An 18,257-nucleotide genomic window follows, 5' to 3' on the forward strand; every position below is an offset into this window, starting at 1 on the left:
GCTGCTGCGCTATACGAAAACGGTTTCGTCTATCGACACGAAATCCATAACTTTTAGTCGGCACAGTCTGGAGATGGTACGATTCGATTTTGGTGAAAATCGGACAAACGGTCTAGGAGGAGTTCGAAAAAGTAGGTTTTGAATGAAAATCAAGATGGCGGACAGGAAGTCTGGCCAAATAAGGAAAACTTGGTATCTATGTTCTCGGCTTGACCCAGGGAATCTATGAAGACCAGTGGCATTTCAATAGCCAGATTTATTCAAAAGTTATTAGCCTTTTTGGAAATTTTGTTATAACTTTTGACTACTAGGTGGCACTGTCTCGAAATATTTTGGGTACCTTCAGGGGATGGTGCTGATGGCACATTTTGAGTTTTGTAATATTACACCAATGCATTTGTTTAGTATAGCATTTTATTTCACAAAACTGTATTGAAGTCAATGAGAATTTCATGTTTTGTTCTATTATAGCGCCACCAAGAAGCTGAGTCCCACCATTTTTTTTACATGTCCTCAGAGTGAGCTCATACATATGTGTGTCGATTTTGGTGAAAATATCTCAATTCGCTTCGGAGTTATAGACATTTATATGAAAAAACACGTAAAAAATGACTGACACATGACTTTGATTGGAATTTACTACCCCTAAACATCAATATTTTTGCATTTGGGCATTGGCGTATAGCTATCGACCTATGTTTCCAAACTTCTGACGGTGGTTTCGTCTCGATCGGACTAGCGGTTTCGAAGATATAGCCAAATGTTTTTTAAGCGCTAAATCACAACGCTACACAAACCGTAAGGCGAAACCTAGCATGTTTGGTATCGTGGGACTCGGCAACGATTCAGGACTCTAATGAGATGAGTCTCGTGAAAATAAGTCGACCACACCCAAAGTTATAAGCATTTGGAAGCATTTGGGAAAAAAAATTCACCACTAGGTGGCACTGTTTCGAAACTTCTCAGGCTCCTTCAGGGCATCGTGCTGATGATCCATTCCGAGTTTTGTAACGATACGTTCACTCGTTCATAAAATACAGCATTTTAGCACATAATTCAAAATGGCCGACAGCCAAAATGGCTGATCGGGGAAAATTGGATATCAGTCGACTCAGCATGACGCCCTGAATCTAACGAGACCACTTTTATGATTTTTGGACAAACCATTCAGAAGTTATAAGCAAAAATAGCAATTTTTCATATCTCCGGACCAGTAGGTGGCACTGCGCCGAAACGCAGCATGTTGCCTCAGGTCATGCTTGTGATGAGATGTACCAAGTTTGGTCTGAATATGATAAAGTGTTGAGGAGATACTGGCTTGTGTCTGTTTTTGCAAGCGCTACGTAAAATTTGTTTGCGCGGTATTCGAGAACGGTTTGATGAATCAACACGAATTCCATAACTTTTTTTCGGCATGGTCTGAAGATGATCTGATTCAATTTTCGTGGAAATTGGACCAACGGCCTAGGAGGAGTTCGAAAAAGTAGGTTTTTCGGAAAATTCAAAATGGCGGAAATGTTTTTATGACAAAAAATGACGTCATAGGGTGCAATCGAATCGCCATGAGCTCACGAATCAGAGGAAAAAAGAATTTTGTTTCTAGCCCTTGTGGTTCAAAAGTTATTAGCAGAAACATGAGTGAAAATTTGGACAGTTGGTGGCGCTAGAGGGAATGACTTAGACACACCAAAATTGGTGTATTTAATGTTGGGACTGTCCTCTATCAGAATGTCAAACCATTACAACTTTCCCGCAATCGGTTCTATGGGCTGCCATAGACTCCCAGTCGGAACAATGAAGAATAATAATAATAATAATAATAATAATAAGAACGCGAACGAAAACAATAGGTGCCTCCGCACCTTCGGTGCTTGGCCCCTAATAAGAACCGGAACAAACACAATAGGTGCCTCCGCACCTTCGGTGCTTGGCCCCTAATAATAAGAACCGGAACAAACACAATAGGTGCCTCCGCACCTTCGGTGCTTGGCCCCTAATAAATATAGCTGCAAGCAGCAATTATCGGGGCCAAGCGCAAGCAGATGACAGGATATGCCAACATGGCTGAAGGTGTCAGACCAACTGCAACAATGAGCAATTAAATACATTTAAAGAGGATTTTAGGCGAAATGGCTGAAAAATCATAGAAACAGTCAATAAAAATATGATTTAATGCATTATCACTTTCGACCAATAGGTGGCGCAGTTACAAAACTGATGTGATGTGGTCAGAGTGAAGTGACAATGACACATACAAAGTTTGGTGTCAATATGTCAAGGCATTGCAGAGATAAAGCCTGAATAGTGCTATTAGCATCATGCCTCAAGTTTGCTGCTACGCTATACGAAAACGGTTTCGTCTATAGACACGAAATCCATAACTTTTAGTCAGCACAGTCTGGAGATGATACGATTCGATTTTGGTGAAAATCGGACAAACGGTCTAGGAGGAGTTCGAAAAAGTAGGTTTTGAATGAAAATCAAGATGGCGGACAGGAAGTTTGGCCAAATAAGGAAAACTTGGTATCTATGTTCTCGGCTTGACCCAAGGAATCTATTAAGACCAGTGGCATTTCAGTAGCCAGATTTATTCAAAAGTTATTAGCCTTTTTGGAAATGTTGTTATAACTTTTGACCACTAGGTGGCACTGTCTTGAAATATTTTGGGTACCTTCAGGGAATGGTGCTGATGGCACATTTTGAGTTTTGTAATATTACACCAATGCATTTGTTTAGTATAGCATTTTATTTCACAAAACTGTATTGAAGTCAATGGGAATTTCATGTTTTGTTCTATTATAGCGCTACCAAGAGGCTGAGTCCCACCATTTTTTTTACATGTCCTCAGAGTGAGCTCGTACATATGTGTGTCGATTTTGGTGAAAATATATCAATTCGCTTCAGAGTTATAGACATTTATATGAAAAAACACGTAAAAAATGACTGACACATGACTTTGATTGGAATTTACTACCCCTAAACATCAATATTTTCGCATTTGGGCATTGGCGTATAGCTATCGACCTATGTTTCCAAACTTCTGAAGGTGGTTTCGTCTCGATCGGACTAGCGGTTTCGAAGATATAGCCAAATGTTTTTTAAGCGCTAAATCACAACGCTACACAAACCGTAAGGCAAAACCTAGCATGTTTGGTATCGTGGGACTCGGCAACGATTCAGGACTCTAATGAGATGAGTCTCGTGAAAATAAGTCGACCACACCCAAAGTTATAAGCATTTGGAAGCATTTGGGAAAAAAAATTCACCACTAGGTGGCACTGTTTCGAAACTTCTCAGGCTCCTTCAGGGCATCGTGCTGATGATCCATTCCGAGTTTTGTAACGATACGTTCACGCGTTCATAAAATACAGCATTTTAGCACATAATTCAAAATGGCCGACAGCCAAAATGGCTGATCGGGGAAAATTGGATATCAGTCGACTCAGCATGATGCCCTGAATCTAACGAGACCACTTTTATGATTTTTGGACAAACCATTCAGAAGTTATAAGCAAAAATAGCCATTTTTCATATCTCCGGACCAGTAGGTGGCACTGTGCCGAAACGCAGCATGTTGCCTCAGGTCATGCTTGTGATGAGATGTACCAAGTTTGGTCTTAATATGATAAAGTGTTGAGGAGATACTGGCTTGTGTCTGTTTTCGCAAGCGCTACGTAAAATTTGTTTGCGCGGTATTCGAGAACGGTTTGATGAATCAACACGAATTCCATAACTTTTTGTCGGCATGGTCTGAAGATGATCTGATTCAATTTTCGTGGAAATTGGAGCAACGGCCTAGGAGGAGTTTGAAAAAGTAGGTTTTTCGGAAAATTCAAAATGGCGGAAAAATTATTATGACGAAAAATGACGTCATATGGTGCAATCGAATCGCCCTGAGCTCAGAAATCAGAGGAAAAAAGAATTTTGTTTCTAGCCCTTGTGGTTCAAAAGTTATTAGCATAAACATGAGTGAAACTTTGGACAGTTGGTGGCGCTAGAGGGAATGACTTAGACGCACCAAAATTGGTGTATTTAATGTTGGGACTGTCCTCTATCAGAATGTCAAACCATTACAACTTTCCCGCGATCGGTTCTATGGGCTGCCATAGACTCCCAGTCGGAAGAAGGAAGAATAATAATAATAATAATAATAAGAACGGGAACGAAAACAATAGGTGCCTCCGCACCTTCGGTGCTTGGCCCCTAATAAGAACGGGAACAAAAACAATAGGTGCCTCCGCACCTTCGGTGCTTGGCCCCTAATAATAATAATAATAATAATAATAATAAATATAGCTGCAAGCAGCAATTACCGGGGCCAAGCAGAATAAGACGACAAGACATGCCGACATGTCTGAAAGTGTCAGACCAACTGCAACAATGAGCAATTAAAGACATTTAAAGAGGATTTTAGACGAAATGGCTGAAAAATCATAGAAACAGTAATTAAAAATATGATTTAATGGATTATCACTTTCGACAAATAGGTGGCGCAGTTACAAAACTGATGTGATGTGGTCAGAGTGAGGAGACAATGACACATACAAAGTTTGGTGTCAATATGTCAAGGCATTGCAGAGATAAAGCCTGAATAGTGCTATTAGCATCATGCCTCAAATTTGCTGCTGCGCTATACGAAAACGGTTTCGTCAATTGACACGAAATCCATAACTTTTAGTCGGCACAGTCTGGGGATGATACGATTCGATTTTGGTGAAAATCGGACAAACGGTGTGGGAGGAGTTCGAAAAAGTAGGTTTTGAATGAAAATAGCATTTTATCTCACAAAACTGTATTGAAGTCAATGGGAATTTCATGTTTTGTTCTATTATAGCGCCACCAAGAGGCTCAGTCCCACAATTTTTTTTACGTGTCCTCAGAGTGAGCCCATACATATGTGTGTCAGTTTTGGTGAAAATATCTCAATTTGCTTTAGAGTTATAAACATTTATATGAAAAAACACGTAAAAAATGACTGACACATGACTTTGTTTGAATTTTACTACCCCTAAACATCAATATTTTCGCATTTGGGCATTGGCGTATAGCTATCGACCTATGTTTCCAAACTTCTGACGGTGGTTTCGTCTCGATCGGACAAGCGGTTTCGAAGATATAGCCTAATGTTTTTTAAGCGCTAAATCACAACGCTACACAAACCGTAAGGCGAAACCTAGCATGTTTGGTATCGTAGGACTCGGCAAGGTTTCAGGAGTCTAATTAGATGAGTCTCGTGAAAATAAGTCGACCGCACCCAAAGTTATAAGCATTTGAAAAAAAAAATTCCCCACTAGGTGGCGCTGTTTCGAAACTTCTCACACTCCTTCAGGACATCGTGCTGATGACCCATGCCAAGTTTCGTAACAATCCGTTCATGCGTTCATAAAATACAGCATTTTAGCACATAATTCAAAATGGCCGACAGTCAAAATGGCCGATATGGTAAAATTGGATATCAGTCGACTCGGCATGTCGCCCTGAATCTAACGAGACCAATTTTATGATTTTTGGACAAACTGTTCAGAAGTTATAAGCAAAAATAGCCATTTTTCATATCTCCGGACCAGTAGGTGGCGCTGCGCCGAAACGCAGCATGTAGCCTCAGGTCATGCTTGTGAGTACATGTACCAAGTTTGGTCTGAATACGATAAACCTTTGCGGAGATACAGCCTTACGACTGTTTTTGCTAGCGCTACGTAAAATGTATTCGTGCGTTTATCGAAAACGGTTTGACGAATCAATTTGAATTCCATAACTTTTGGTCAACACTGCCTGAAGATGATCTGGTTCAATTTTCGTGCAAATCGGACAAACCGTCTAGGACGAGTTCGAAAAAGTAACTTTTTCAGAAAATTAAAAATGGCGGCCATATTTATATGACGGAAAATGACGTCATAGGGTGCAATCGAATCGGCATGAGCTCAGAAATAAGAGGAAAAAAGAATTTTGTTGATTGGCCTTACGGTTCAAAAGTTATTAGCAAAATAAAAGTGAAACTTTGGACAGGTGGTGGCGCTAGAGGGAATGACTTAGAAACACAAAAATTGGTGTATTTAATGTTGGGACTGTCCTCTATCAGAATGTCAAACCAAAACAACTTTCCCGCAATCGGTTCTATGGGCTGCCATAGACGCCCAGTCGGAAGAAGAATAATAATAAATATAGCTGCAAGCAGCAATTATCGGGGCCAAGCGCAAGCAGATGACAGGATATGCCAACATGGCTGAAGGTGTCAGACCAACTGCAACAATGAGCAATTAAATACATTTAAAGAGGATTTCAGGTGAAATGGCTGAAAAATCATATAAAAAGTCATTTAAAATATGATTTAATGGATTATCACTTTCGACCAATAGGTGGCGCAGTTACAAAAGTGATGTGATGTGGTCAGAGTGAAGTGACAATGACACATACAAAGTTTGGTGTCAATATGTCAAGGCATTGCAGAGATAAAGCCTGAATAGTGCTTTTAGCATCGTGCCTCAAATTTGCTGCTACGCTATACGAAAACGGTTTCATTTATCCACACGAAATCCATAACTTTTATTCAGCATAGTCTGGAGATGATACGATTCGATTTTGGTGAAAATTGGACAAACGGTCTAGGAGGAGTTCGAAAAAGTAGGTTTTGACTGAAAATCAAGATGGCGGACAGGAAGTTTGGCCAAATAAGGAAAACTTGGTATCTATGTTCTCGGCTTGACTGAAGGAATGTATTAAGACCAGTGGCATTTCAAAAGCCAGGTTTATTCAAATTTTATTAGCCTTTTTGGAAATTTTGTCATAATATTTGATCACTAGGTGGCGCTCTCTCGAAATATTTTGGGTACCTTCAGGGGATGGTGCTGATGGCACATTCTGAGTTTCGTAATATTACACCAATGCATTTGTTTACTTTGGCATTTTATTTCACAAAACTGTATTGAAGTCAATGGGAATTTCATGTTTTGTTCTATTATAGTGCCACCAAGAGGCTCAGTCCCACCATTTTTTTTATGTGTCCTCAGAGTGAGCCCATGCATATTTGTGTCAATTTTGGTGAAAATATCTCAATTCACTTCGGAGTTATAGACATTTATATGAAAAAACACGTAAAAAATTACTGACACATGACTTTGATTGGATTTTACTACCCCTAAACATCAATATTTTCGCATTTGGGCATTGGCGTATAGCTATCGACCTATGTTTCCAAACTTCTGAAGGTGGTTTCGTCTCAATCGGACAAGCGGTTTCAAAGATATAGCCAAATGTTTTTTAAGCGCTAAATCACAACGCTACACAAACCATAAGGCGAAACCTAACATGTTCAGTATCGTTGGACTCGGCAACGATTCAGGAGTCTAAAGAGATGAGTCCTGTGAAAATAAGTTGACCACACCCAAAGTTATAAGCATTTGGAAGCATTTGGGAAAAAAAATTCACCACTAGATGGCACTGTTTCGAAACTTCTCAGGCTCCTTCAGGACATCGTGCTGATGACCCATACCGAGTTTCGTAACGATAGGTTCATGCATTCCTAAAATACAGCATTTTAGCACATAATTCAAAATGGCCGACAGCCAAAATGGCTGATCTGGGAAAATTGGATATCAGTCGACTCAGCATGATGCCCTGAATCTAACAAGACCACTTTTATGATTTTTGGACAAACCATTCAGAAGTTATAAGCAAAAACAGCCATTTTTCATATCTCCGGACCAGTAGGTGGCACTGCGCCGAAACGCAGCATGTAGGCTCAGGTCATGCTTGTGATGATATGTGCTTAGTTTGGTCTGAATACGATAAAGCGTTGCGGAGATACAGGCTTGTGTCTGTTTTCGCAAGCGCTACATAAAATTTGTTTGCGCGGTATTCGAGAACGGTTTGACGAATCAACACGAATTGCATAACTTTTTGTCGGCATGGTCTGAAGATGATCTGATTCAATTTTCGTGGAAATTGGAGCAACGGCCTAGGAGGAGTTCGAAAAAGTAGGTTTTTCGGAAAATTCAAAATGGCGGAAAAATTATAATGACGAAAAATGACGTCATATTGTGCAATCGAATCGTCATGAGCTCAGGAATCAGAGGGAAAAAGAATTTTGTTTCTAGCCCTAGTGGTTCAAAAGTTATTAGCATAAACATGAGTGCAACTTTGGACAGTTGGTGGCGCTAGAGGGAAAGACTTAGACACACCAAAATTGGTGTATTTAATGTTGGGACTGTCCTCTATCAGAATGTCAAACCATTACAACTTTCCCGCGATCGGTTCTATGGGCTGCCATAGACTCCCAGTCGGAAGAAGGAAGAATAATAATAATAATAATAATAATAATAATAATAATAAGAACGGGAACGAAAACAATAGGTGCCTCCGCACCTTCGGTGCTTGGCCCCTAAATATAGCTGCAAGCAGCCATTACCGGGGCCAAGCAGAATAAGACGACAAGACATGCCAACATGTCTGAAAGTGTCAGACCAACTGCAACAATGAGCAATTAAAGACATTTAAAGAGGATTTTAGGCAAAATGCCTGAAAAATCATAGAAACAATAATTAAAAATATGATTTGATGGATTATCACTTTCGACCAATAGGTGGCGCAGTTACAAAACTGATGTGATGTGGTCAGAGTGAAGTGACAATGACACATACAAAGATTGGTGTCAATATATCAAGGCATTGCAGAGATAAAGACTTATTGCTATTAGCATCATGCCTCAACTTTGCTGTTGCGCTATACGAAAACGGTTTCGTCTATCGACACGAAATCCATAACTTTTAGTCGGCACGTTCTGGAGATGATACGATTCGATTTTGGTGAAAATCGGACAAACGGTCTAGGAGGAGTTCGAAAAAGTAGGTTTTGACTGAAAATCAAGATGGCGGACAGGAAGTTTGGCCAAATAAGGAAAACTTGGTATCTATGTTCTCGGCTTGACCCAAGGAATCTATTAAGACCCGTGGCATTTCAATAGCCAGATTTATTCAAAAGTTATTAGCCTTTTTGGAAATTTTGTTATAACTTTTGACCACTAGGTGGCGCTGTCTTGAAATATTTTGGTTGCCTTCAGGGGATGGTGCTGATGACACAATCTGAGTTTCGTAATATTACACCAATGCATTTGTTTAGTATAGCATTTTATTTCACAAAACTGTATTGAAGTCAATGGGAATTTCATATTTTGTTCAATTATAGCGCCACCAAGAGGCTCAGTCCCACAATTTTTTTTACGTGTCCTCAGAGTGAGCCCATACATATGTGTGTCAATTTTGGTGAAAATATCTCAATTCACTTCGGAGTTATAGACATTTATATGAAAAAACACAAAAAAAATGACTGACACATGAATTTGATTGGAAATTAGTACCCCTAAACATCAATATTTTCGCATTTGGGCATTGGCGTATAGCTATCGACCTATGTTTCCAAACTTCTGACGGTGGTTTCGTCTCGATCGGACTAGCGGTTTCAAAGATATAGCCAAATGTTTTTTAAGCGCTAAATCACAACGCTACACAAACCGTAAGGCGAAACCTAGCATGTTTGGTATCGTAGGACTCGGCAACGATTCAGGAGTCTAAAAAGATGAGTTTCGTGAAAATAAGTTGACCACACCCAAAGTTATAAGCATTTGAAAAAAAAAATTCACCACTAGGTGGCGCTGTTTCGAAACTTCTCAGGCTCATTCAGGGCATTGTGCTGATGACCCATACCACGTTTCGTAACAATCCGTTCATGCGGTCATAAAATACAGAATTTTAGCACAAAATTCAAAATGGCCGACAGCCAAAATGACCGATATGGTCAAATTGGACATCAGTCGACTCGGCATGTTGCCCTGAATCTAACGAGACCAATTTTATGATTTTTGGACAAATTGTTCAGAAGATATATACAAAAATAGCCATTTTTCATATCTCCGGACCAGTAGGTGGCGCTGCGCCGAAACACAGCATGTAGCCTCAGGTCATGCTTGTGAGTACAAGTACCAAGTTTGGTCTGAATACGATAAACCGTTGCGGAGATATGGCCTTACGACTGTTTTTGCTAGCGCTACGGAAAATGTATTCGTGCGTTTATCGAAAACGGTTTGACGAATCAATTTGAATTCCATAACTTTTTGTCAGCACTACCTGAAGATGATCTGGTTCAATTTTCGTGCAAATCGGACAAACCGTCTAGGACGAGTTCGAAAAAGTAGCTTTTTTTGAAAATTCAAGATGGCGGCCATATTTTTATGACGGAAAATGACGTCATAGGATGCAATCGAATCGCCATGAGCTCAGGAATCAGAGGAAAAAAGAATTTCGCTGATTGGCCTTACGGTTCAAAAGTTATTAGCAAAATAAAAGTGAAACTTTGGACAGGTGGTGGCGCTAGAGGGAATGACTTAGAAACACCAAAATTGGTGTATTTAATGTTGAGACGGTCCTCTATCAGAATGTCAAACCAAAACAACTTTCCCGCAATCGGTTCTATGGGCTGCCATAGACTCCCAGTTGGAAGAAGGAAGAATAATAATAATAATAGGAACGGGAACGGATACAATAGGTGCCTACGCACCTTCGGTGCTTGGCCCCTAATAAGAACGCGAACAAAAACAATAGGTGCCTCCGCACCTTCGGTGCTTGGCCCCTAATAAGAACGGGAACAGATACAATAGGTGCCTCCGCACCTTCGGTGCTTGGCCCCTAAATATAGCTGCAAGCAGCAATTATCGGGGCCAAGCGCAAGCAGACGACAGGATATGCCAACATGGCTGAAGGTGTCAGACCAACTGCAACAATGAGCAATTAAATACATTTAAAGAGGATTTTAGGCGAAATGGCTGAAAAATCATATAAAAAGTCATTCGAAATATGATTTAATGGATTATCACTTTCGACCAATCTGTGGCGCAGTTACAAAACTGATGTGATGTGGTCAGAGTGAAGTGACAATGACACATACAAAGTTTGGTGTCAATATGTCAAGGCATTGCAGAGATAAAGCCTGAATAGTGCTTTTAGCATCATGCCTCAACTTTGCTGCTACGCTATACGAAAACGGTTTCGTCTATAGACACGAAATCCATAACTTTTAGTCAGCACAGTCTGGAGATGATACGATTCGATTTTGGTGAAAATCGGACAAACGGTCTAGGAGGAGTTCGAAAAAGTAGGTTTTGACTGAAAATCAAGATGGCGGACAGGAAGCTAGGCCAAATAAGGAAACCTTGGTATCTATGTTCTCGTCTTGACCCAAGGAATCTATTAAGACCAGTTGCATTACAATAGGCCAACTTATTCAAAAGTTATTAGCAGTTTTGTAAATTTTGTTATAACTTTTGACCACTAGGTGGCACTGTCTCGAAATATTTTGGGTACCTTCAGGGGATGGTGCTGATGGCACATTTTGAGTTTCGTAATATTACACCAATGCATTTGTTTAGTATAGCATTTTATTTCACAAAACTGCATTGAAGTCAATGGGAATTTCATGTTTTGTTCTATTATAGCGCCACCAAGAGGCTGAGTCCCACCATCTTTTTTACATGTCCTCAGAGTGAGCTCATACATATGTGTGTCGATTTTGGTGAAAATATCTCAATTCGCTTCGGAGTTATAGACATTTATATGAAAAAACATGTAAAAAATGACTGACACATGACTTTGTTTGGAATTTACTACCCCTAAACATCAATATTTTCGCATTTGGGCATTGGCATGTAGCTATCGACCTATGTTTCCAAACTTCTGACGGTGGTTTCATCTCGATCGGACTAGCGGTTTCAAAGATATAGCCAAATGTTTTTTAAGCGCTAAATCACAACGCTACACAAACCGTAAGGCGAAACCTAGCATGTTTGGTATCATAGGACTCGGCAACGATTCAGGAGTCTAAAAAGATGAGTTTCGTGAAAATAAGTCGACCACACCCAAAGTTATAAGCATTTGAAAAAAAAAATTCACCACTAGGTGGCGCTGTTTCGAAACTTCTCAGGCTCCTTCAGGACATCATGCTGATGACCCATACCGAGTTTCGTAACGATAGGTTCATGCATTCCTAAAATACAGCATTTTAGCACATAATTCAAAATGGCCGACAGTCAAAATGGCCGATATGGTAAAATTGGATATCAGTCGACTCGGCATGTCGCCCTGAATCTAACGAGACCAATTTTATGATTTTTGGACAAACAGTTCAGAAGTTATAAGCAAAAATAGCCATTTTTCATATCTCCGGACCAGTAGGTGGCGCTGCGCCGAAACGCAGCATGTAGCCTCAGGTCATGCTTGTGATGACATGTACCAAGTTTGGTCTGAATACGATAAACCGTTGCGGAGATACAGCCTTACGACTGTTTTTGCAGGCGCTACGTAAAATTTGTTCGAGCGTTTATCGAAAACGGTTTGACGAATCAATTTGAATTCCATAACTTTTTGTCAGCACTGCCTGAAGATGATCTGGTTCAATTTTCGTGCAAATCGGACAAACCGTCTAGGACGAGTTCGAAAAAGTAGGTTTTTCGAATGATTCAAAATGGCGGCCATATTTTTATTACGGAAAATGAAGTAATAGGATGCAATCGAATCGGCATGAGCTCAGGAATCAGATGAAAAAAGAATTTTGTTGATTGGCCTTACGGTTCAAAAGTTATTAGCAAAATAAAAGTGAAACTTTGGACAGGTGGTGGCGCTAGAGGGAATGACTTAGAAACACCAAAATTGGTGTATTTAATGTTGGGACTGTCCTCTATCAGAATGTCAAACCAAAACAACTTTCCCGCAATCGGTTCTATGGGCTGCCATAGACGCCCAGTCGGAAGAAGAATAATAATAAATATAGCTGCAAGCAGCAATTATCGGGGCCAAGCGCAAGCAGATGACAGGATATTCCAACATGGCTGAAGGTGTCAGACCAACTGCAACAATGAGCAATTAAAGACATTTAAAGAGGAGTTTAGGCGAAATGGCTGAAAAATCATATAAAAAGTAATTCAGAATATGATTTAATGGATTATCACTTTCGACCAATAGGTGGAGCAGTTACAAAACTGATGTGATGTGGTCAGAGTGAAGTGACAATGACACATACAAAGTTTGGTGTCAATATTTCAAGGGATTGCAGAGATAAAGCCTGAATAGTGCTTTTGGCATCATGCCTCAACTTTGCTGCTGCGCTATACGAAAACGGTTTCGTCTATCGACACGAAATCCATAACTTTTAGTCGGCACAGTCTGGAGATGGTACGATTCGATTTTGGTGAAAATCGGACAAACGGTCTAGGAGGAGTTCGAAAAAGTAGGTTTTTAATGAAAATAGCATTTTATTTCACAAAACTGTATTGAAGTCAATGGGAATTTTATGTTTTGTTCTATTATAGCGCCACCAAGAGGCTCAGTCTCACAATTTTTTTTACGTGTCCTCAGAGTGAGCCCATACATATGTGTGTCAGTTTTGGTGAAAAAATCTCAATTTGCTTCAGAGTTATAGGCATTTATATGAAAAAACACGTAAAAAATGACTGACACATGACTTTGTTTGGATTTTACTACCCCTAAACATCAATATTTTCGCATTTGGGCATTGGCATATTGCTATCGACCTATGTTTCCAAACTTCTGACGGTGGTTTCGTCTCGATCGGACTAGCGGTTTCGAAGATATAGCCAAATGTTTTTTAAGCGCTAAATCACAACGCTACACAAACCGTAAGGCAAAACCTAGCATGTTTGGTATCGTAGGACTCGGCAAGGTTTCAGGAGTCTAATTAGATGAGTCTCGTGAAAATAAGTTGACCACACCCAAAGTTATAAGCATTTGAAAAAAAAAATTCACCACTAGGTGGCGCTGTTTCGAAACTTCTCACGCTCCTTCAGGACAACGTGCTGATGACCCATACCAAGTTTCGTAACAATTCGTTCATGCATTCTTAAAATACAGTATTTTAGCACAAAATTCAAAATGGCCGACAGTCAAAAGGGCCGATATGGTAAAACTGGATATCATACGAATCGGCATATTGCCCTGAATGTAACGATACCAATTTTATGATTTTTGGACAAACTGTTCAGAAGTTATAAGCAAAAATAGCCATTTTTCATATCTCCGGACCAGTAGGTGGCGCTGCGCCGAAACGCAGCATGTAGCCTCAGGTCATGCTTGTGAGTACATGTACCAAGTTTGGTCTGAATACGATAAACCGTTGCGGAGATACAGCCTTACGACTGTTTTTGCTAGAGCTACGTAAAATGTATTCGTGCGTTTATCGAAAACGGTTTGACGAATCAATTTGAATTCCATAACTTTTGGTCAACACTGCCTGAAGATGATCTGGTTCAATTTTCGTGCAAATCGGACAAACCGTCTAGGACGAGTTCGAAAAAGTAGCTTTTTCAGAAAATTAAAAATGGCGGCCATAGTTATATGACGGAAAATGACATCATAGGGTGCAATCGAATCGGCATGAGCTCAGAAATAAGAGGAAAAAAGAATTTTGTTGATTGGCCTTACGGTTCAAAAGTTATTAGCAAAATAAAAGTGAAACTTTGGACAGGTGGTGGCGCTAGAGGGAATGACTTAGAAACACAAAAATTGGTGTATTTAATGTTGGGACTGTCCTCTATCAGAATGTCAAACCAAAACAACTTTCCCGCAATCGGTTCTATGGGCTGCCATAGACGCCCAGTCGGAAGAAGAATAATAATAATAAGAACCGGAACAAACACAATAGGTGCCTCCGCACCTTCGGTGCTTGGCCCCTAATAATTATCGGGGCCAAGCACAATCAGACGACAAGACATGCCAACATGTCTGAAAGTGTCAGACCAACTGCAACAATGAGCAATTAAAGACATTTAAAGAGGATTTTAGACGAAATGGCTGAAAAATCATAGAAACAGTCAATAAAAATATGATTTAATGCATTATCACTTTCGACCAATAGGTGGCGCAGTTACAAAACTGATGTGATGTGGTCAGAGTGAAGTGACAATGACACATACAAAGTTTGGTGTCAATATGTCAAGGCATTGCAGAGATAAAGCCTGAATAGTGCTATTAGCATCATGCCTCAACTTTGCTGCTGCGCTATACGAAAACGGTTTGGTCTATCCACACGAAATCCATAACTTTTAGTCGGCACGGTCCTGAGATGATACGATTCGATTTTGGTGAAAATCGGACAAACGGTCTAGGAGGAGTTCGAAAAAGTAGGTTTTGAATGAAAATCAAGATGGCGGACAGGAAGTTTGGCCAAATAAGGTAAACTTGGTATCTATGTTCTCGGCTTGACCCAAGGAATCTATTAAGACCAGTGGCATTTCAGTAGCCAGATGTATTCAAAAGTTATTAGCCTTTTTGGAAATGTATTATAAGTTTTGACCACTAGGTGGCGCTGTTTCGAAATATTTTGAATACCTTTAGGGGATGGTGCTGATGGCACATTCTGAGTTTTGTAATATTACACCAATGCATTTGTTTAGTATAGCATTTTATTTCACAAAACTGTATTGAAGTCAATGGGAATTTCATGTTTTGTTCTATTATAGCGCCACCAAGAGGCTCAGTCCCACCATTTTTTTTATGTGTCCTCAGAGTGAGCCCATACATATGTGTGTCGATTTTGGTGAAAATATCTCAATTCGCTTCAGAGTTATAGACATTTATATGAAAAAACACGTAAAAAATGACTGACACATGACTTTGATTGGAATTTACTACCCCTAAACATCAATATTTTCGCATTTGGGCTTTAACGTTTAGTTAACAAGCTATGATTCCAAACTTCTGACGGTGGTTTCGTCTCGATCGGACAAACGGTTTCGAAGATATCGCCTAATGTTTTTTAAGTGCTAAATCCCAACGCTACACAAACCGTAAGGCGAAACCTAGCATATTTGGTATCGTTGGACTCGGCAAGGATTCAGGAGTCTAATGAGATGAGTTTGGTGAAAATAAGTCGACCACACCCAAAGTTATAAGCATTTGAAAAATAAAATTCACCACTAGGTGGCGCTGTTTCGAAACTTCTCACGCTCCTTCAGAACATCGTGCTGATGACCCATACCGAGTTTCGTAACAATCCGTTCATGTGTTCTTAAAATACAGCATGTTAGCACAAAATTCAAAATGGCCGAAAGTCAAAATGGCCGATATGGTAAAATTTTATATCAGTCGACTCGGCATGTTGCCCTGAATCTAACGAGACCAATTTTATGATTTTTGGACAAAATGTTCAGAAGTTATAAGCAAAAATAGCCATTTTTCATATCTCCGGACCAGTAGGTGGCGCTGCGCCGAAACGCAGCATGTAGCCTCAGGTCATGCTTGTGATGACATGTACCAATTTTGGTCTGAATCCGATAAAGCGTTGCGGAGATACAGCCCTACGACTGTTTTCGCAAGCGCTACGTAAAATGTGTTCGAGCGTTATTCGAAAACGGTTTGACGAATCAATTTGAATTCCATAACTTTTTGTCAGCACTGCCTGAAGATGATCTGGTTCAATTTTCGTGCAAATCGGACAAACCGTCTAGGACGAGTTCGAAAAAGTAGCTTTTTCAGCCCATTAAAATTGGCGGCCATATTTATAAGCCGGAAAATGACGTCATAGGGTGCAATCGAATCGGCATGAGCTCGGGAATCAGAGGAAAAAAGAATTTTGTTGATTGGCCAAACGGTTCAAAAGTTATTAGCAAAATAAAAGTGAAATTTTGGACAGGTGGTGGCGCTAGAGGGATTGGTTTTAAGACACCAAATTTGGTATGGTGACTTTTCGGACTGTCCTCTATCATTGTGCCAAATTTCATAACTTTCCCGCAATCGGTTCTATGGGCTGCCATAGACTCCCATGGCGGAAGAAGAATAATAATAATAAATATAGCTGCAAGCAGCCATTACCGGGGCCAAGCAGAATAAGACGACAAGACATGCCAACATGGCTGAAAGTGTCAGACCAACTGCAACAATGAGCAATTAAAGACATTAAAGAGTATTTTAGGCCAAATGCCTGAAAAATCATAGAAACAGTAAATAAAAATATGATTTAATGGATTATCACTTTCAACCAATAGGTGGCGCAGTTACAAACCTGATGTGATGCGGTCAGAGTGAAGTGACAATGACACATACAAAGTTTGGTGTCAATATGTCAAGGCATTGCAGAGATAAAGCCTGAATAGTGCCTTTGGCATCATGCCTCAACTTTGCTGCTGCGGTATACGACAACGGTTTCGTCAATCGACACGAAATCAATAACTTTTAGTCGGCACGGTCTGGAGATGATACGATTCGATTTTGGTGAAAATCGGACAAACGGTCTAGGAGGAGTTCGAAAAAGTAGGTTTTGACTGAACATCAAGATGGCGGACAGGAAGTTCGGCCAAATAAGGAAAACTTGGTATCTATGTTCTCGGCTTGACCCAAGGAATCTATTAAGACCAGTGGCATTTCAATAGACAGATTTACTCAAAAGTTATTAGCCTTTTTGGAAATTTTGTTATAACTTTTGACCACTAGGTGGCGCTGTTTCGAAATATTTTGAGTACCTTCAGGGGATGGTGCTGAAGGCACATTCTGAGTTTCGTAATATTACACCAATGCATTTGTTTAGTATAGCATTTTATTTCACAAAACTCTATTGAAATCAATGGGAATTTCATGTTTTGTTCTATTATAGCGCCACCAAGAGGCTCAGTCCCACCATTTTTTTTATATGTCATCAGAGTGAGCCCATACATATATGTGTCGATTTTGGTGCAAAAATCTCAATTTGCTTCGGAGTTATAGACATTTATATGAAAAAACACGTAAAAAATGACTGACACATGACTTTGATTGAATATTACTACCCCTAAACATCAATATTTTCGCATTTGGGCATTGGCTTGTAGCTATCGACCTATGTTTCCAAACTTCTGACGGTGTTTTCGTCTCAATCGGACAAACGGTTTCGAAGATATAGCCTAATGTTTTTTAAGCGCTAAATCACAATGCTACACAAACCGTTAGGCGAAACCTAACATGTTTGGTATCGTTGGACTCGGCAACGATTCAGGAGTCCAATGAGATGAGTTTCGTGAAAATAAGTCGATCACACCCAAAGTTATAAGCATTTGAAAAAAAAAATTCACCACTAGGTGGCGCTGTTTCGAAACTTCTCACACTCCTTCAGGACATCGTGCTGATGACCCATACCAAGTTTCGTAACAATCCGTTCATGCGTTGTTAAAATACAGCATTTTAGCACAAAATTCAAAATGGCCGACAGTCAAATTGGCCGATATGGCA

Source organism: Rutilus rutilus, assembly GCF_951802725.1.
Source record: "Rutilus rutilus genome assembly, chromosome: 12".
Taxonomy (NCBI): Eukaryota; Metazoa; Chordata; class Actinopteri; order Cypriniformes; family Leuciscidae; genus Rutilus; species Rutilus rutilus.